Source organism: Sorex fumeus, unplaced genomic scaffold (assembly GCF_029834395.1).
Source record: "Sorex fumeus unplaced genomic scaffold, SorFum_2.1 ptg000006l, whole genome shotgun sequence".
Taxonomy (NCBI): Eukaryota; Metazoa; Chordata; class Mammalia; order Eulipotyphla; family Soricidae; genus Sorex; species Sorex fumeus.
Window position 1 is genome coordinate 28,927,882 of NW_026606063.1, and position 21,120 is coordinate 28,949,001.

The window sequence follows — 21,120 nt, forward strand, 5'->3', positions numbered from 1 at the left end:
TATCCATTTCCTCGAGGTTTTGATGTTCCGTGGCATAAAGCTTCTCAAAGTACTCCCTGAGGATCCTCTGAATTTCTGTGGTTTCTGTTGTAATGACCCCCTTTTCATTTCTGATTCGGTTTATTAGGGTTTTCTCTCTCCCTTTCTTTGTGAGTTTTGCTAGAGGCTTATCGATCTTGTTAATTTTCTCAAAGAACCAGCTCTTGGTTTCATTGATCTTTCGGATTGTTTTTTGGGTTTCCATCTCGTTAATCTCTGCTCTGAGTTTTATTATTTCCTTTCTCCTGTTCGGGTTGTGCTCCTTTTTTTGGTCCTTCTCCAAGCTCTTAAGCTGTGAGGTTAGGTTACTTATGTGTGCTCGCTCCTCCTTCCTGAGGAATGCTTGTAGAGCTATAAACTTTCCTCTTAACACAGCCTTTGCTGTGTCCCATAAGTTTTGGTAACTCGTGTTCTCATTTTCATTCGTTTCTAGGAATCTTTTGATTTCCTCTTTGATTTCCTGTCTAATCCACTCGTTGTTCAATAGTGCACTGTTTAATTTCCAGGTGTTTGATTTAGTTTTCTGTTTTTGTGTGTGATTTACTTCTAATTTCAGCGCATTATGGTCTGAGAAGATTGTTGATACAATCTCTACCTTCTTAATTTTATGGAGGCATGTTTTGTGGCTCAGCATGTGGTCTATCTTGGAGAATGTTCCATGTACGCTTGAGAAGAATGTGTATTCAGCTTTTTGTGGATGAAGTGTCCTGTATATATCTACTAAGTCCCTTTCTTCCATTGTTTCCCTCAAATGAAGTATGTCCTTGCTAAGCTTGAGTCTGGTTGATCTATCAAGAGGTGACAAAGCAGTGTTGAAGTCTCCCACTAGTATTGTGTTGCTATTGATGTCTTTTTCCAAATCTATGAGTAGTTGTTTTAAGTACTTTGCTGGTCTCTCATTAGGTGCATATACATTTATTATTGTAAGTTCTTCCTGTTGTACAGATCCTCTGATCAATAAGTAATGGCCTTCACTGTCTCTTATGACCTTCCTCACTCTGAAATCAATGTGGTCTGATATAAGGATGGCTACCCCAGCTTTTTTATGGGAGCTGTTTGCCTGTAGGATTGTTTTCCAGCCTTTGACTCTGAGTCTGTGTTTGCTTTGACTATTGAGATGCGTTTCTTGCAGGCAGCAGAATGTTGGGTCCAATTTTCTAATCCATCCTGCCACTCTATGTCTTTTAATTGGTGCGTTTAGCCCATTGACATTGAGAGAGATTATTGTTATGGGATTTTGTCCCATTGTTATGTTAAAATTGGGTATATTTGAGGGGCCTTTCTTGCCTTAAAGTAGCCCATTTAGTTGTTCTTGTAACCATGGTTTTGAGTCTATGAAGTTCCTGAGCTGTTGTTTGTCTGTGAAACTGTGTGTTGTTCCTTCTATTATGAATGAGAGTCTTGCTGGGAAAAGTATTTTGGGGGAGGCATTTATTTCATTGAGTTTTTTTACTATGTCCCACCACTGTTTTCGGGCCATGAGGGTTTCATCAGAAAAATCAGCTGTGAATTTTAAGGATGCTCCTTTGTAAGAGATTTCTTTCTTGGATCTTGCTGCTTTCAGAATTTTGTCTCTGTCTAAGGTTTTGGTCATTTTGATCAGAATGTGTCTTGGGGTATTTTTATTCGGATTTCTTCTAGCTGGTACCCTTCGGGCCTCCTGAATGTGGTCACAAGTTTTCTTCAGCTCTGGAAATGTTGTAGCAATGATGTGTTTGACAGTTTGTTCTTCATCGAGGTTTTCTTCCTGTCCCTCTGGGACTCCAATAATTCTTATGTTACCCCTCTTGGCTTCATCACGATCTTCTCTTGCCATCTGTTCCCGAATTGTGAGTCTCTTTTCCGTTTTCTGCTCTTTTCGGGAGAGTCTCTGAACTTCATCTTCGAGCTCACTGATTCTGTTCTCAGCCGCTGTTACTCTGCTGCTGAGGCCGTCCACTGAGCTTTTCAATTCGCCTACGAGATTTTTCAGGTCTGACATTTCTGATTGCATTTTCCTCATTTCTGCCTTCAGATCCTCTTGTCTTCTATTGGCATTGCTTTCCATTGTTTCTTTTAATTCCCTAAGCATCCTAAGTAGCTCCCTTCTGAATTCCTTGTCAGAGAGGTTGTCTAACACTACAGTACTGTTGGTGTCATCTGGGCTAGACTCTTCAATATGAATGTTTGGTGGGCTTTTGCGTTGCTTTACCATTGTGAGAGGTGTGGTTTAGTCCTTCACGTTCAGTGTTACTATTCTGCTTGATATGCAGTGTGAGTTAAGATAGGCTTATGAGTTATTGGCAACTGTATTTCTAGTGGCTGAGCTAAAATAGAGAAGTTTCCATCTAAGAAGTTAGCTTATGGTTCCTATGGCATATGTAGTGGGAAAATATTTCGCGGCCGCGTTAGCGGCCGCGGCACCGGAAAGAGTCCCTGGCACTGGGCGAGGAGTTGAGAATGTCTCCTGTTTGGAATTGGAGCCGTTCAGCTTTGTTGCCCAGAGCTGGGCCTCTGTGCCCGTCCCACGCGGCTCAGGGGTTGAAAACCGGCTGTCTCGGGGCTGTTTCTAGCTGCGCGTGCCCAGAGAGGAACCCAGGCCCTTGGGGGCGGCTGTACCTGTTGGAATTGGAGCCGTTCAGCTTTGTTGCCCAGAGCTGGGCCTCTGTGCCCGTCCCACGCGGCTCAGGGGTTGAAAACCGGCTGTCTCGGGGCTGTTTCTAGCTGCGCGTGCCCAGAGAGGAACCCAGGCCCTTGGGGGCGGCTGTACCTGTTGGAATTGGAGCTGTTCAGCTTTGTTGCCCAGAGCTGGGCCTCTGTGCCCGTCCCACGCGGCTCAGGGGTTGAAAACCGGCTGTCTCGGGGCTGTTTCTAGCTGCGCGTGCCCAGAGAGGAACCCAGGCCCTTGGGGGCGGGCTGTACCTGTTGGAATTAGAGCCGTTCAGCTTTGTTGCCCAGAGCTGGGCCTCTGTGCCCGTCCCACGCGGCTCAGGGGTTGAAAACCGGCTGTCTCGGGGCTGTTTCTAGCTGCGCGTGCCCAGAGAGGAACCCAGGCCCTTGGGGGCGGGCTGTACCTGTTGGAATTGGAGCCGTTCAGCTTTGTTGCCCAGAGCTGGGCCTCTGTGCCCGTCCCACGCGGCTCAGGGGTTGAAAACCGGCTGTCTCGGGGCTGTTTCTAGCTGCGCGTGCCCAGAGAGGAACCCAGGCCCTTGGGGGCGGGCTGTACCTGTTGGAATTGGAGCCGTTCAGCTTTGTTGCCCAGAGCTGGGCCTCTGTGCCCGTCCCACGCGGCTCAGGGGTTGAAAACCGGCTGTCTCGGGGCTGTTTCTAGCTGCGCGTGCCCAGCGAGGAACCCAGGCCCTTGGGGGCGGCTGTACCTGTTGGAATTGGAGCCGTTCAGCTTTGTTGCCCAGAGCTGGGCCTCTGTGCCCGTCCCACGCGGCTCAGGGGTTGAAAACCGGCTGTCTCGGGGCTGTTTCTAGCTGCGCGTGCCCAGAGAGGAACCCAGGCCCTTGGGGGCGGCTGTACCTGTTGGAATTGGAGCCGTTCAGCTTTGTTGCCCAGAGCTGGGCCTCTGTGCCCGTCCCACGCGGCTCAGGGGTTGAAAACCGGCTGTCTCGGGGCTGTTTCTAGCTGCGCGTGCCCAGAGAGGAACCCAGGCCCTTGGGGGCGGCTGTACCTGTTGGAATTGGAGCCGTTCAGCTTTGTTGCCCAGAGCTGGGCCTCTGTGCCCGTCCCACGCGGCTCAGGGGTTGAAAACCGGCTGTCTCGGGGCTGTTTCTAGCTGCGCGTGCCCAGAGAGGAACCCAGGCCCTTGGGGGCGGCTGTACCTGTTGGAATTGGAGCTGTTCAGCTTTGTTGCCCAGAGCTGGGCCTCTGTGCCCGTCCCACGCGGCTCAGGGGTTGAAAACCGGCTGTCTCGGGGCTGTTTCTAGCTGCGCGTGCCCAGAGAGGAACCCAGGCCCTTGGGGGCGGGCTGTACCTGTTGGAATTAGAGCCGTTCAGCTTTGTTGCCCAGAGCTGGGCCTCTGTGCCCGTCCCACGCGGCGCAGGGGTTGAAAACCGGCTGTCTCGGGGCTGTTTCTAGCTGCGCGTGCCCAGAGAGGAACCCAGGCCCTTGGGGGCGGCTGTACCTGTTGGAATTGGAGCCGTTCAGCTTTGTTGCCCAGAGCTGGGCCTCTGTGCCCGTCCCACGCGGCTCAGGGGTTGAAAACCGGCTGTCTCGGGGCTGTTTCTAGCTGCGCGTGCCCAGAGAGGAACCCAGGCCCTTGGGGGCGGCTGTACCTGTTGGAATTGGAGCCGTTCAACTTTGTTGCCCAGAGCTGGGCCTCTGTGCCCGTCCCACGCGGCTCAGGGGTTGAAAACCGGCTGTCTCGGGGCTGTTTCTAGCTGCGCGTGCCCAGAGAGGAACCCAGGCCCTTGGGGGCGGCTGTACCTGTTGGAATTGGAGCTGTTCAGCTTTGTTGCCCAGAGCTGGGCCTCTGTGCCCGTCCCACGCGGCTCAGGGGTTGAAAACCGGCTGTCTCGGGGCTGTTTCTAGCTGCGCGTGCCCAGAGAGGAACCCAGGCCCTTGGGGGCGGGCTGTACCTGTTGGAATTAGAGCCGTTCAGCTTTGTTGCCCAGAGCTGGGCCTCTGTGCCCGTCCCACGCGGCTCAGGGGTTGAAAACCGGCTGTCTCGGGGCTGTTTCTAGCTGCGCGTGCCCAGAGAGGAACCCAGGCCCTTGGGGGCGGGCTGTACCTGTTGGAATTGGAGCCGTTCAGCTTTGTTGCCCAGAGCTGGGCCTCTGTGCCCGTCCCACGCGGCTCAGGGGTTGAAAACCGGCTGTCTCGGGGCTGTTTCTAGCTGCGCGTGCCCAGAGAGGAACCCAGGCCCTTGGGGGCGGGCTGTACCTGTTGGAATTGGAGCCGTTCAGCTTTGTTGCCCAGAGCTGGGCCTCTGTGCCCGTCCCACGCGGCTCAGGGGTTGAAAACCGGCTGTCTCGGGGCTGTTTCTAGCTGCGCGTGCCCAGCGAGGAACCCAGGCCCTTGGGGGCGGCTGTACCTGTTGGAATTGGAGCCGTTCAGCTTTGTTGCCCAGAGCTGGGCCTCTGTGCCCGTCCCACGCGGCTCAGGGGTTGAAAACCGGCTGTCTCGGGGCTGTTTCTAGCTGCGCGTGCCCAGAGAGGAACCCAGGCCCTTGGGGGCGGCTGTACCTGTTGGAATTGGAGCCGTTCAGCTTTGTTGCCCAGAGCTGGGCCTCTGTGCCCGTCCCACGCGGCTCAGGGGTTGAAAACCGGCTGTCTCGGGGCTGTTTCTAGCTGCGCGTGCCCAGAGAGGAACCCAGGCCCTTGGGGGCGGCTGTACCTGTTGGAATTGGAGCTGTTCAGCTTTGTTGCCCAGAGCTGGGCCTCTGTGCCCGTCCCACGCGGCTCAGGGGTTGAAAACCGGCTGTCTCGGGGCTGTTTCTAGCTGCGCGTGCCCAGAGAGGAACCCAGGCCCTTGGGGGCGGCTGTACCTGTTGGAATTGGAGCTGTTCAGCTTTGTTGCCCAGAGCTGGGCCTCTGTGCCCGTCCCACGCGGCTCAGGGGTTGAAAACCGGCTGTCTCGGGGCTGTTTCTAGCTGCGCGTGCCCAGAGAGGAACCCAGGCCCTTGGGGGCGGGCTGTACCTGTTGGAATTAGAGCCGTTCAGCTTTGTTGCCCAGAGCTGGGCCTCTGTGCCCGTCCCACGCGGCTCAGGGGTTGAAAACCGGCTGTCTCGGGGCTGTTTCTAGCTGCGCGTGCCCAGAGAGGAACCCAGGCCCTTGGGGGCGGGCTGTACCTGTTGGAATTGGAGCCGTTCAGCTTTGTTGCCCAGAGCTGGGCCTCTGTGCCCGTCCCACGCGGCTCAGGGGTTGAAAACCGGCTGTCTCGGGGCTGTTTCTAGCTGCGCGTGCCCAGAGAGGAACCCAGGCCCTTGGGGGCGGGCTGTACCTGTTGGAATTGGAGCCGTTCAGCTTTGTTGCCCAGAGCTGGGCCTCTGTGCCCGTCCCACGCGGCTCAGGGGTTGAAAACCGGCTGTCTCGGGGCTGTTTCTAGCTGCGCGTGCCCAGCGAGGAACCCAGGCCCTTGGGGGCGGCTGTACCTGTTGGAATTGGAGCCGTTCAGCTTTGTTGCCCAGAGCTGGGCCTCTGTGCCCGTCCCACGCGGCTCAGGGGTTGAAAACCGGCTGTCTCGGGGCTGTTTCTAGCTGCGCGTGCCCAGAGAGGAACCCAGGCCCTTGGGGGCGGGCTGTACCTGTTGGAATTGGAGCCGTTCAGCTTTGTTGCCCAGAGCTGGGCCTCTGTGCCCGTCCCACGCGGCTCAGGGGTTGAAAACCGGCTGTCTCGGGGCTGTTTCTAGCTGCGCGTGCCCAGAGAGGAACCCAGGCCCTTGGGGGCGGGCTGTAACTGTTGGAATTGGAGCCGTTCAGCTTTGTTGCCCAGAGCTGGGCCTCTGTGCCCGTCCCACGCGGCTCAGGGGTTGAAAACCGGCTGTCTCGGGGCTGTTTCTAGCTGCGCGTGCCCAGAGAGGAACCCAGGCCCTTGGGGGCGGCTGTACCTGTTGGAATTGGAGCCGTTCAGCTTTGTTGCCCAGAGCTGGGCCTCTGTGCCCGTCCCACGCGGCTCAGGGGTTGAAAACCGGCTGTCTCGGGGCTGTTTCTAGCTGCGCGTGCCCAGAGAGGAACCCAGGCCCTTGGGGGCGGGCTGTACCTGTTGGAATTGGAGCCGTTCAGCTTTGTTGCCCAGAGCTGGGCCTCTGTGCCCGTCCCACGCGGCTCAGGGGTTGAAAACCGGCTGTCTCGGGGCTGTTTCTAGCTGCGCGTGCCCAGAGAGGAACCCAGGCCCTTGGGGGCGGGCTGTACCTGTTGGAATTGGAGCCGTTCAGCTTTGTTGCCCAGAGCTGGGCCTCTGTGCCCGTCCCACGCGGCTCAGGGGTTGAAAACCGGCTGTCTCGGGTCTGTATCTTGCTGCGCGTGCCCAGAGAGGAACCCAGGCCCTTGGGGGCGGGCTGTACCTGTTGGAATTGGAGCCGTTCAGCTTTGTTGCCCAGAGCTGGGCCTCTGTGCCCGTCCCACGCGGCTCAGGGGTTGAAAACCGGCTGTCTCGGGGCTGTTTCTAGCTGCGCGTGCCCAGAGAGGAACCCAGGCCCTTGGGGGCGGGCTGTACCTGTTGGAATTGGAGCCGTTCAGCTTTGTTGCCCAGAGCTGGGCCTCTGTGCCCGTCCCACGCGGCTCAGGGGTTGAAAACCGGCTGTCTCGGGGCTGTTTCTAGCTGCGCGTGCCCAGAGAGGAACCCAGGCCCTTGGGGGCGGGCTGTACCTGTTGGAATTGGAGCCGTTCAGCTTTGTTGCCCAGAGCTGGGCCTCTGTGCCCGTCCCACGCGGCTCAGGGGTTGAAAACCGGCTGTCTCGGGGCTGTTTCTAGCTGCGCGTGCCCAGAGAGGAACCCAGGCCCTTGGGGGCGGGCTGTACCTGTTGGAATTGGAGCCGTTCAGCTTTGTTGCCCAGAGCTGGGCCTCTGTGCCCGTCCCACGCGGCTCAGGGGTTGAAAACCGGCTGTCTCGGGGCTGTTTCTAGCTGCGCGTGCCCAGAGAGGAACCCAGGCCCTTGGGGGCGGGCTGTACCTGTTGGAATTGGAGCCGTTCAGCTTTGTTGCCCAGAGCTGGGCCTCTGTGCCCGTCCCACGCGGCTCAGGGGTTGAAAACCGGCTGTCTCGGGGCTGTATCTAGCTGCGCGTGCCCAGAGAGGAACCCAGGCCCTTGGGGGCGGGCTGTACCTGTTGGAATTGGAGCCGTTCAGCTTTGTTGCCCAGAGCTGGGCCTCTGTGCCCGTCCCACGCGGCTCAGGGGTTGAAAACCGGCTGTCTCGGGGCTGTTTCTAGCTGCGCGTGCCCAGAGAGGAACCCAGGCCCTTGGGGGCGGGCTGTACCTGTTGGAATTGGAGCCGTTCAGCTTTGTTGCCCAGAGCTGGGCCTCTGTGCCCGTCCCACGCGGCTCAGCGGTTGAAAACCGGCTGTCTCGGGGCTGTTTCTAGCTGCGCGTGCCCAGAGAGGAACCCAGGCCCTTGGGGGCGGGCTGTACCTGTTGGAATTGGAGCCGTTCAGCTTTGTTGCCCAGAGCTGGGCCTCTGTGCCCGTCCCACGCGGCTCAGGGGTTGAAAACCGGCTGTCTCGGGGCTGTTTCTAGCTGCGCGTGCCCAGAGAGGAACCCAGGCCCTTGGGGGCGGGCTGTACCTGTTGGAATTGGAGCCGTTCAGCTTTGTTGCCCAGAGCTGGGCCTCTGTGCCCGTCCCACGCGGCTCAGTGGTTGAAAACCGGCTGTCTCGGGGCTGTTTCTAGCTGCGCGTGCCCAGAGAGGAACCCAGGCCCTTGGGGGCGGCTGTACCTGTTGGAATTGGAGCCGTTCAGCTTTGTTGCCCAGAGCTGGGCCTCTGTGCCCGTCCCACGCGGCTCAGGGGTTGAAAACCGGCTGTCTCGGGGCTGTTTCTAGCTGCGCGTGCCCAGAGAGGAACCCAGGCCCTTGGGGGCGGGCTGTACCTGTTGGAATTGGAGCCGTTCAGCTTTGTTGCCCAGAGCTGGGCCTCTGTGCCCGTCCCACGCGGCTCAGGGGTTGAAAACCGGCTGTCTCGGGGCTGTTTCTAGCTGCGCGTGCCCAGAGAGGAACCCAGGCCCTTGGGGGCGGGCTGTACCTGTTGGAATTGGAGCCGTTCAGCTTTGTTGCCCAGAGCTGGGCCTCTGTGCCCGTCCCACGCGGCTCAGGGGTTGAAAACCGGCTGTCTCGGGGCTGTATCTAGCTGCGCGTGCCCAGAGAGGAACCCAGGCCCTTGGGGGCGGGCTGTACCTGTTGGAATTGGAGCCGTTCAGCTTTGTTGCCCAGAGCTGGGCCTCTGTGCCCGTCCCACGCGGCTCAGGGGTTGAAAACCGGCTGTCTCGGGGCTGTTTCTAGCTGTGCGTGCCCAGAGAGGAACCCAGGCCCTTGGGGGCGGGCTGTACCTGTTGGAATTGGAGCCGTTCAGCTTTGTTGCCCAGAGCTGGGCCTCTGTGCCCGTCCCACGCGGCTCAGGGGTTGAAAACCGGCTGTCTCGGGGCTGTTTCTAGCTGCGCGTGCCCAGAGAGGAACCCAGGCCCTTGGGGGCGGGCTGTACCTGTTGGAATTGGAGCCGTTCAGCTTTGTTGCCCAGAGCTGGGCCTCTGTGCCCGTCCCACGCGGCTCAGGGGTTGAAAACCGGCTGTCTCGGGGCTGTTTCTAGCTGCGCGTGCCCAGAGAGGAACCCAGGCCCTTGGGGGCGGCTGTACCTGTTGGAATTGGAGCCGTTCCAACAAGTGTCTTTTTATGGCTTTATCTCTCTCAGTATTCCTTGCACAGTCATGGAGGTGATGAACCACTTGATTGTATTCCTCAACGACAATGATGTCATCAATGATAGTATCTTCCCATTTTGCTGCAATAGTGCCAAAGAGCTCCCAGTTGGTGGTCGTCCTGGGAGATCTCTTAAACTTTGCAGCCTGTTCTCCCCACTCCTTGAAGTAGAATTAAAATATCGTCCTGTGACTGTAGCATAAAGATAGAAATATTTAAAAAAAATTTTTTTGGCATTTTGCGCCAAACTCGGCAATGCACAGTGGTTACTTCTGGCTCATGCACTCAGGAATTACTCCTGGCCGTGCTTGGGGTACCATATGGGATGCTGGGAATCAAACCTGGTTCGGCCATGTGCAAGGCAAATGCCCAACCCTCTGTGCTATTGCTCCAGCCCTCTTAATTTTTTAATTCCTCAAAATGCTGCTTGTTCTGTGATACTTCTCCAAAATGTGGTACTCTTGTTTCTTTATTGGCATAATTGTGAACATCAATTTAATGAAACAATGCAGAAAGCACACTGTGTTTAGATTTCAAATGCAGGTTGTTTGTCTTTGTTTAAGTTTGTATATGATTTATTGAGTACAAAATATGGGGAAAAAACCCAAGTACTTTATATGTACTTGTATGTTTGCTCAATTATATTTATAGAAAACAATTTTCTTTATTTTTATGACCTGGCTACATATTTCTATGATTTTATGTGTATAAATCTAACATCTTTTTTTCTCCATAAGAATCACATGAGCAACCAATATTTTTTGGTAGTAATGCATATCCATTATACAGTACCAGAATTAAAAGCAACATTGACATCCTGAAATTACACCTGATTTTGAATAGAGGTTGCTACTGTCTGAAGCACATTTTAGCTGTATGGATGTTCCTATTGAGATAGGCACAAGAAGAGAGACTGAATGTCAGCACAGCCTGGGACAAGGGACTCCTTGCACTGTCCTTAAACAGTTTTGGCATCTGAGCCTGACCATTCTCCTCACAGATTCATTGTTGTCCTGTATACTTTCAGTCTCTCCTCTGGAGGAAAATTCAAGGGAGAATCAACAGAGTCCTTTGTCATGATGAGGCTAGTACCTGTCTTCCCATTTTAGTATTTTTAAACTTGGGGGACATGCCTGATGTGGTTAGAGCTCACTCTTGGATCTGTGCTCAGAGATCACTTCTGGCAGTGTTCAGGGGACCATATGTGATTCCAGAGATTGAATCAAGCATGAACACATGCAAAACAAGTGCCTTACCTCCTCTGTTATCTCTCCAGCCCCCTACATCTACTTCTTAATATACACAATGTGGCACAAGGTTTTAGATCTGGAGGCAGAAACAAACCTCCGTTTTAATGAAGGTGTTGGCATATTGCAGGTGTGACAAAGGTGCTTATGCCTAGAGTGACACAATCATGAGAAATCTGCAAATAATATACTCCAGAGGCATTAATGTGGGATATGTGATATTTCTTGTTAAGGTATGAGGTAGAGATAAATATTGTTGTAAGGGAACCACAGAGGTAAGCAGTAGGGGAAGAAGAGAGTCAGATCACTCCCTTTTTTGTTTTGTTTTGTTGTTTTGTTTTGTTTTGGGGCCACACCCAGCTGTGCTCAGGGCTGACTCTTGAGTCTGCCCTCAGGGATCACTCCTGGTGGGGCTCAGGGGATCCTGTGAGGTGATTAAACCCAGGTTGGCCACATGCAAGGCAAGCTCCTTACTCACTGCTCTCTCTCCAACCTCAATCACTCTAATAACTGATAAAGGATGTGGTGTAATTATTGAACAGCTTTGCAGAGTTGGAAGAGCAAAGGAGATGCTGTTTATGAAAGTGAAAGTGTTTTGAAACTTTCATCAATGTGAACAAAATCTATTATTAATCCATGTAATCAAGAACAGGGGAGATTTCAGGAGGAGAGAAACAGGAGTTGGTAAACAGGTTCTGGTTTTTGCTTATTCCTATGTGCCCTGGCAGACAGAGCAAACCTGCTACTTCCTCACCTATGTCTACCTTATCTATGTTGAAATCATACTAAATAAAAGAGAATAAAGAGTTGATAGTAGGAAATATGTGCACAGAGAGAGCTAGTGAAAGACTGGGTACATTGAACCTGTGTTTTGGAGCTTGGTCTGTTCCCACTTGCTTAGATGAAAAATGAACAATAAGTAAGGAAATTGGAGTTTCACATAAATATTTTTACTGAACAGAAATTAAGAAATAATCCCAAGGTGAGACTTTTCCTTAAGGGAAAGTTCTAGGTGAAAATGTTCTCTGAGAAATGATAAAGTTTAAATAAAATATTCCTCCTCCCCCTTTACCCCTCTCCCCAATCACCCCACCCCCACCACCACCACATACAAACACACCTACCCAACAACACACACTTAGGAATACTCAAATGATGGAAAGACCAGAAGTGGACATTAGCATTTTGCATATATACATGGCACACAATAATTCCAGAAGTCTTGACACAGCTGGGGAATGAGTATATGTGAAACATTATAATCTGAGCTTGGTTCTGGCTAGTAACTACAGAAGCAGGAAACTCTTCATACTGGCTTTAAGTCTCCTCAGTTAGAAGTATGCAAGTTGATGATGATGGTTCTCTAAAATAAAATCCTGTGATACTGGGAGGGATAAGAAGGTTGTCTCCTTTATTTAGATGGATTTATTCATTTTACATTTTAAAAAAAATTAGAGTTCAGAGTGCAGCTGGAACAGATGCTTTCCTTTTTATAGATATTTTATTCTGAGAATATAATTTTAGGTACAGTTACATAATTTGTGTAGTATTTAGAAATGGACATTACTATCAGCTTAGTGGATAATTTGTATTTTTCTAATTATTTGATTTTTTGGATATATTTTTAATTTTAAGACAAAATTTGAAAATTTCTCTAGTGCACTGGATATTTCCCATTTGGAACACTTACCCCGAATTTCTAATACAGTAAGATGTAACTTAGAAAAATTGTTTAGAGTCAGAGACCTCTATAGAAACACATCTCTTCAATAGCCTTTTCCCTGAAAATAGGACAATGAAAATATTTGGAAAACATCTTTTTACATTTCTTCTTTTCTATGGTTTTCTAATTTTGCGTTTTGTTAGTAGTTTTACTAAATTGCAGTTCACATGTTATACAGTTCATACATTTTTCTGTGTGTGGTCTAATAGTGTAGTGTATTTGAAGAATTATAAAATTATTGTCCAATATAGCATTTGAATATTTTTATAAGTTCAAGAAAGAAACAGATCATGTAACTGTCACTCACCAAATTACTTCAGGTTTGTCTTCTGTTCTAGGCTACTACTAGTCTACGTTTTGTGTCTATTGATTTGCATATTCTGAGTATTTCAAATAAATGAATCAGATACTGTGATCTTTTGTGACTGTTTTCACTCACTTAGAATTCTATTTTTAGCTTCATTTATTTTAGTATTAATTAGTACTTCATTCTTTTTATGGCTAAATATTATTTCAGTGTATGGAATGCTCCATTTTGCTTATTCACTCATTATTTGATGCAGTGGTAAATTCGGTCATCCCTACCATTCATATACTACTGGGTATGTTGCTATGAATGTTTGTGGGCAATTTATTTTTTGGACATATTTTAATTTCTTGTGGGTTTATACCTAGGAATAGAATTTCTAAGTCAATATATCTACTTCCTTTTTCTAAAGTGCTAACACTCTCTCAAAAGAACTGTTTTCTAAAATGGGATACACCATATTATATCTGTACCAGGGGTACATAAATATTCTTATTTATTCACATTTTTACTAACACTTGTATTGTCTTTTTCAAGTGAAATGTGAATCGAGGTTTTGAATTATATTATACTGATTACTAATAAGGTTTTATATTTGGTTTTATATTTATCTGAACTTTAAGCTGTTTTATCCTTGTTTATTGGTGGGAAATATATTATAGTCCTATTTGTCTTCTACTCTCTCAGATAAGATAAGGGCAATTTAAAAATAATTTCAAATCTAGAGATTGTGAAAACCATAGCACCATATGCTCAAATGACACATGTTTCTCTGAGTGTATTTAAAAGAGTAATATATAATTGTATGGGAAAAAATTGTATTATAAAAATCTAGTACATAATACAATCCAACTTTCACCTTTAAGATCCTGGAGCTGGAGCGATAGCACAGCGGGTAGGGCGTTCGCCTTACAAGCGGCCAACATGGCCGACCCGAGTTCGATTCCTCCACCCCTCTCGGAGAGCCCAGCAAGCTACCGAGAGTATTCGATATGCCAGACACAGTAACAACAAAGTCTCCAATAGACGTTACTGGGCCCGCTCGAGCAAATCAACGATCAACGGGAGGGCCTTTACCTTTACCTATTTATATACTTAAAACCATTGGTTCTTATTATATTGTCTCCAAATAGATATACATTAAATAATTTTCTCTATGTGTTTTGCTTCACTTTGTAATTTTTTTTGTCTGAAGATATAGCTCCCAGAGCAGGATGATATCATCCCTGATATTATTTTCACATTGTAAGCCATTGAACCATTCTTGTGTCATGAGCACTGTACATGAGTATTCAATTAGCACACCATGATTATTTTATTTAAAAACCTTGAGCTTTGTTTACCTGCAGAATTAGGTATTTTCATCCTTGGGGTTCCTCAAAATACATAGCACAGTGGTAGGGCATTTACCTTGCGTGCAGCCAGCCCGGCTGGGCCAGGTTCAATTCCTCCAACCATCTCAGAGAGCCCGGCAAGTTACCGAGAGTATCTCGCCCACACAACAAAGCCTGGCAAGCTCCCCGTGGCGTATTCAATATGCCAAACACAGTAACAACAAGTCTCAAAATGGAGATGTTACTGGGCCCGCTTGAGCAAATCAATGAACAATGGGAGGACAGTGCTACAGGGCTACAGAACTGGATATTTATATACATGTATGTTTTGTTTGGTTATCTTTGACTTATCATCTTTAGAAATCTCAGAATTTTTTAAAATCCTGACCTATGTTCTTTTAATGTATGGCTACCTCCTATTTACTGTTCTTGGGTGATTCCTAAGTCTGAAAGCTTTGTAACGCCCATTAATTTTATTTAAAAAATTCTGGTAGCAAGCAGATTCAGTATACACCTAGTAGCCTTAGTTTTAATAAGAGCAGGTATTAGTGATTTAGGGTTTAAATGAAGCATTAAAATCATTTTTGTGAAACTGGCAACTGTTTAGATAGAATGTGTTACTCACTGTTTGATAAGCAGACACCTCAGAGCAACCAAAACCGTTTTTTTTTTTCTGAATTAAATCTGTGGGTTTTCTATATCATCACAAACCAAAATGCATAATAAAATGCAAATTCCTTGGCCTCACTGGAGACCTACCAATTCATTCATGGAGAAGTGTTTTAACAGATGGTTCACCTGACCATTGTGTTTGAAATAAATAAAGTAGTTAGACTGAAATTAGCAGGGATAATGGAAGTGACCCGGGACAAGCATTCTCCCTCTGTTTTAGTGTGATGAGTTGTGGCATTATTATTGGTGGGTGAAGCGATGCTTGGGGTCAGGAGGGTTTATATACTTTATAAAAACAATGACACCCACCTTCACCCTGAGCCAGAGAACATCTTTGTTCCTCCCAGAGGTGCCGGCATCCATTTCAGCATGATTGTCATCCGAATTCCTGCTCTTTGGGCAGCATGGCTGCACTGCATGGGCTCACGATGAGGCTGATCTCATCTTGGGGTGGCAACACCCCCAGGCTCGGCAGACTTTGAGCCTCTCACCACAGTGGGACTGACTCACAGTTCTTTCTACACGCCCTGCAGGAATTCACACCAGGGTAGACGTGTGGGTTTGGCGACATGCTAGAGAAGAGTCTCCTGAAACACATATTTACTGAATCACAACTCTTTCGACTCTCACACTATATTTACCCGTCTAACATGGCTGCCAGGTACCACCTATTATCGTGTCTCTGACTCTACTGGGATTTAAAGATCACTATTTTTAAAGTTAGTTGTGAATGTCACACCTCTATTCTCCTGAGAAGATTCTAATTATCTGTTTGTTAGACATCCCTCTGTTCTCTGCAACTTTATTCAACATTACGAACTCTTTATTTTAGGAGTTAGAGCAAATACTTGCTCAGAATGTCTGTAACAAATCTTACTGTCTAGATTCTTCTTCTGAAAAATGCAGGAATATCTGGTGGACATTCTAGACCTTGCCATCAATCGACCTCTTCTCTCCTACTCCCCGATTATTTGTTACTTGGTTGTCATATGTTCATGTCTTTTTAATCGATCTCATAGTTTTAAAAAAATTCATCTTCATAAAGCTAATGTCTCTTATTTTCTATTTACTTTTGTCTAGAATATTAAGTAAGAAAAAAATCTTTGAAAAACTAAGATTTTTGTTTGTTTTGTTTTGGGGCCACACTTGGCTATGCTCAGAACTTATTCCTGGCTCTACTCTCAGGAGTCACTCCTGATGGTGCCCTGGGGACAATACGGGATGCGGAGTTTGAACTCCGGACGGCTGCAGGCAAGGCAAGCACATTATTCACTGTATTTTTTCTCTAGCCCTGAAAAACAAAGTATTTTTATGATTGTACAAACACACATGTAACAGAGAAATGCAAGAAAAACCTATTGTAATTATGTTACCCAAATACTTATACGTTTGATTTTGCTTAATTAAATCTTCCTTGGTGCATCCTTTTTTCTTTTTTCTTCTCTCTCTCTCTCTCTCTCTCTCTCTCTCTCTCTTTCTTTCTTTCTTTTTTTTTCAGGGCACTGATTATTTGGCCACACCTGGTCATACTCAGGGTGGAAGCACTGGTTCTGTGCTCAGGGATCACTCCTAGTAGACTCGGAAACCATGTGTTGTCAGAGATTTGAATGGAATCTGTGGTATGCAACACAGCATTGTAACCCTATACTGTCTCTCAGTAAGCTTCTCTGAGCTTCTTTTTCCTTATCTGTCAAGACAATTTTATTTATTTATGATTTTATTGATTTTGTTTTGGGGACCATGCTAATCTGACCCCAAAAACAAAATCAGTAAAATTATAAATAAATAAAATTGTCTTTTGGGGTAAGGGATGATTAGAGATCGCCCCCAAAGCCTCCATCCGCCCCCCCCCCCCCAAACACACACTCCCCAGAGCCAGGCAGGCTACTGAGGGTATCCAGCTCAAATGGCAGAGCCTGGCAAGCTCCCGTGAGATACCAAACAGTAGCATAAATGTGTCTCATTTCCCTAACCCTGAAGGAGTCTCCAGCTGAGCTGGGAAAAATGAGAGGGTTTGTACTAAGCAGAAGGCATGTCCCGACAGCGTGGTGGCGCTATGCGAGATCCACTGCTACCAGAAGTCCACTGAGCTTCTTATCCACAAGCTGCTGTTCCAGCGGCTGGTTTGCGAGGTAACGCAGGACTTCAGGACCCATCTGTGCTCCTAGAGCTAGGCCGTCATGGCGCTACAGGAGGCATACAAGGTCTACCTGGTAGGGCTCTTCGAAGATACCAACTTTTGCACCATCCACACCAAGCGCATCACCATTATGCCCAAGGACAACCAGCTTGCGTGCCTCATCCACAGAGAGAGGGCTTGAAGTTTATGTTGTTAAAACCTCAAGGCTGGGATAAATGGAGATGCTACTGACGCCCGCTTGAGAAAAATCAATGATTAACGAGGTAGCAGTGACAGTGTTTATCGGGTCTGATGTGGTGGCTTACTCTTGACTCTGTGCTGAGAGATCACTCCTAATGGGGCTCAAGGGACCATATGGCATGTTGGGGATTAAACCCATGTTGGTCACATACAAGGCAAACATTCTACTTGCTGGTCCACAAAACAACTTTATAATAAATAAAATTTCTTTTTAATTTAATGTATTAAGGAAACAGGATGAGTAATCCTCATGGAAGTAGAATACATATGTAGACATTATTCAATAAGTGTCTATTTTCCATTTCTTCCTTATCAACAGCTGTCTATTTCTCCTCTCTTCTGAAGTATAGATTTATATGTGTCATAAGCAAACTGGTCTTATATTGCTGTTTCCAAAGTGTAGTTTCGGGTAACCACAAAAGTACTAAGAGTAATAATACAATTTGAGAATGGTAGACAGTTGATTTGGAGAGATTTGGCACTCCCTATCTTAATGTAGGGGGTTTAGGAGAAGAAAAAGAGACAGTTAATCAAATGTGTATATTTAACTGGTCAGTGGGTGATAGTGAGGTTGTTCACAGAATCAGTACTTAAAGAAAAGAAGGTTGTCAAAGTGAGTGTGTAGAATTACAGCTAGTCTTTTGAATCTATGTAATTTTAGCCTTGAGAATTATTTTAGAGCTGAGAATTTTAGTGTGATATCTAAAGTTTAAAGAAGCCTGTTACTGAGGCAGGCAGGTAGATAGAGAAGGACCACCATGTCAGTGGAATTCCTAAGGAGAATAAAACCAATAGCCCCAAGGCCACATAAAGCCCAATTTGCAGGCAAAGGATCTGATGGCTTCACCTGACACCCACAGAGAACCAGAGAAAGCTCCTTTAAGAGAAGCATCAGCAGGAACAAAAGTCCCAGGAAAGGAATTTCAAAGAAGGGTAACTGGTTCTAACTCTACCCCCTTGACAATCACCCTAGCAATAGACTCTTACCTAGGTAGAAGTCCCACATGAGCCAGTTTTGGAAAAACACTATAAAAGCCAACTTGAACAAAGAAAGTTTATGCATATGCTTGCTGCCTGAGCCCATGTGCTGCTTATGTCCATGTGGCTGAGCACATGTGGTGTCCAAGCACATATGTTGCTTTCATCCCTTCTCTTGAGATGTGTACTGGGGCTTTCTCCATCTTTGGAGAAGTACACATTCTTTCTTGAGTGAGTTGCTCTCCCTCCCTTTCTCTCCCTCCTTCTTTTCCTCAAAACCTTGAAATGAAATCTGTTTTTATTTCACTGCTCATATATTCCTGAAATTCTTTTCTGTGAGAAGAACAAAGACCTGGAAAGCCTGGGTAAGACCTCGGAGTGACTTTCCTCTCCTGAAAAGAGTGATTTCTCACTCCAGCCTGAGTCCACAGTTACCCCAAGAAATCCAGTAGTAGGATTAACTCCCATGCAGAGAAGGTCAATTGGGCATCATGTGTGGCTTGACTGCCACCCAGTTGGACTACAGGATAGACTTTATCATTCTTAGCCTTTCCAGCAGGATGAAGGAGATGTTACTGGGGCCTTCTCGAGGCAATCGACGAATAACAGGATGATTTGTGATTTTGTGATTTGTGATTTGTGAGCCTTTCCAATTGATCACAGAGTATTCTCGGTGGATTGAGAGAAAGTGGCCATCACTCTTCTCTCTGCCTCACATCAGTCAACCATGGAGGCCCACTAACTTCACTAGTACAGGTTTGAACAACTCAGCTGTTTTACTAAGACAATACAAACTCTATACTTTATACTATTTTCATTGCTAAAGAATAAAAGAAGTTAATCTTTCTTATAGGAGGCAGCCATTTTGCAGCACCTTTTCCACACTAGAACAATTAGAACAACACAAGAACATATTCATAAAGTACTGAACTATAGGTTACACACCTAATCATACTGAGAGTTTCAACGAAGAGGAAAATAGAAGAGCAGCTGAAAGAAATTGGCATGACTTTCTGAGAAGTCACAGTTTGAGCTGGATTTGGAGATGTGTGAGTTATAAATCCATTTTTTTAACACTGTTTGCTCTGAATCTTATATCTTCGCAAGAAATTGGGGACTCTTTATCAGCAGATCTTTCTTCATTGTTTAGTTATTTACCTGATTTTCAGTTGTTGTTACTGCCCACAGGTTAGGAGATGTTTGCAGAGCCTGGAATGATGAGGTTGTGGTCTCATAAAAGTCTTGTTGATATTTATATTTTCTCCTATTTACAGCAACACTATGACTCAGTTGTGAGTTGTATATCAATAAGTAGCAAAATAGCATGCCTTAATAGTCATTTTAGAAATGCTTTAATTTTCTTTTGGGGGGTTACATATGTATAGAAGCCTACTAAGCTTAGAAAATAAATTATATACAGTTACTTAACCTAAAATAGGGCCAACATTAAAGGATATATTATAGATTCATGACAAAATATTAAGTCAGCACATTTTTTTTCTTTTTTCTTTTTGGGTCACACTCCGCATTGCACAGGGGTTACTCCTGGCTCATGCACTCAGGAATTACTTCTGGCGGTGCTCGGGGTACCATGTGGGATGCTGGGAATTAAATCTGGGTCAGCCACATGCAAGGCAAATGCCCTACCCACTGTGCTATTGCTCCATTTCCAGCACATGTGTTTTTGGAGTGGATTGCCAATGTAACAACCTCAGTGGGGTACAATATTGGTACGATATTGATATTGATATTGATATTGGTACGATAAGTTTGCCTGAAAGAGTTAAGATGAAGACAAGCTTCCCTGTCACATGGAGTTAAGTTCTCCATTCCTTATTCTGTCACTTATGAACCTCCACACTTGCAAAACATGCTTCTTCTAATGTCTTCTTCTTCAATGCTATCCCCCACAAACCTCTTAACCATATCACGTACCAGGGACACATCATTTTTTGAACTGGGCATCTTCCTGTCCTAGGTTTCAGTTCATACTTTACTTCCTTCTCAGTGTTGTTCTACTATCAGTGATATCTGGAGCCAGATGGCATTTCTATTCTTTTCGAGGCAGTAGATGTTTGCATTCAATAATACTGAGTTAGAATTCCTAAGAGACTAAATATAGGATAACATTGGTTGATCATTTCTTTGTGGCTACAGGGAGCTTAGGTTTATTGGGTAATCCATTCACAATACTCCTGGGTCACTCACATTTCTATGTGTTTTTCTTTAATTTTTCTGGGCTCTCTTCCCCAACTAGTTAATCACACATTTCCCCTAAGCAGTGACTTGTTAAGTCAAATTACTCAGAAATCTCTGGATTGGTGTTTGTAAGTGAAATATTGCTTTTCTCCTTCCCTTATGTCCTTTTGCTTAATTTACTTTAAAGCAACATCCTTTCTTTGTATAGACACAGGAAGACAGTTAATGCTATGCTTTTGTAAATTGGGAGTTAATTGACTCCAAATAATATTCAATCCTCGGCATCTGTTTAACTGACTTAAGCCTCAGCTGGTCTTAGTTCTTAGCACTCCAAGGCAGAGTCCTGACAAACAGGAAACAGGCCAGGCCAAGCACCATAATACTTATCTATAAGTTAAGAGCGTGGTCATGGACAAATTCTGTCATGATCCAAAGAGCAACAACTGAATTAGGAACCTTCTAGGGTAAGGAAAAACTAATCTGGCCTGATCATTATAGTCTGGTATCTTTAGTGAGATGTATCTAGGAGAGCCACCCTATAAGCTCAATGTATTTCTTACTCTGTTCATACAAAATGACTAGAAAGATTATTTGGAAGTAGGTAAATCTAAAATGGTTGTTGGATTAAGGAAAGGAGAAGCACATCCCTAGCTGGTACTTCAACCTTGAGCACATCTCCTGGCTGCAGGAGATCTTTGTCTTATCTTAAAAGAGCTTCCTCCCCCCCCCCCCCCAACTCATGAAGGAAGGACTTTCACATGTTTATTGTGCTACCTGACCTAGGCGTAATTGCTACCCCTAGTGCTTGAAAGTAGAGGGCTAGACCAAGACTGGAGAGACTAGCATGGGGGACTGAAGGAGATGGGAATGAGGTGCAGTGTGAGACTGGAATGGGGCATTTAGTGAG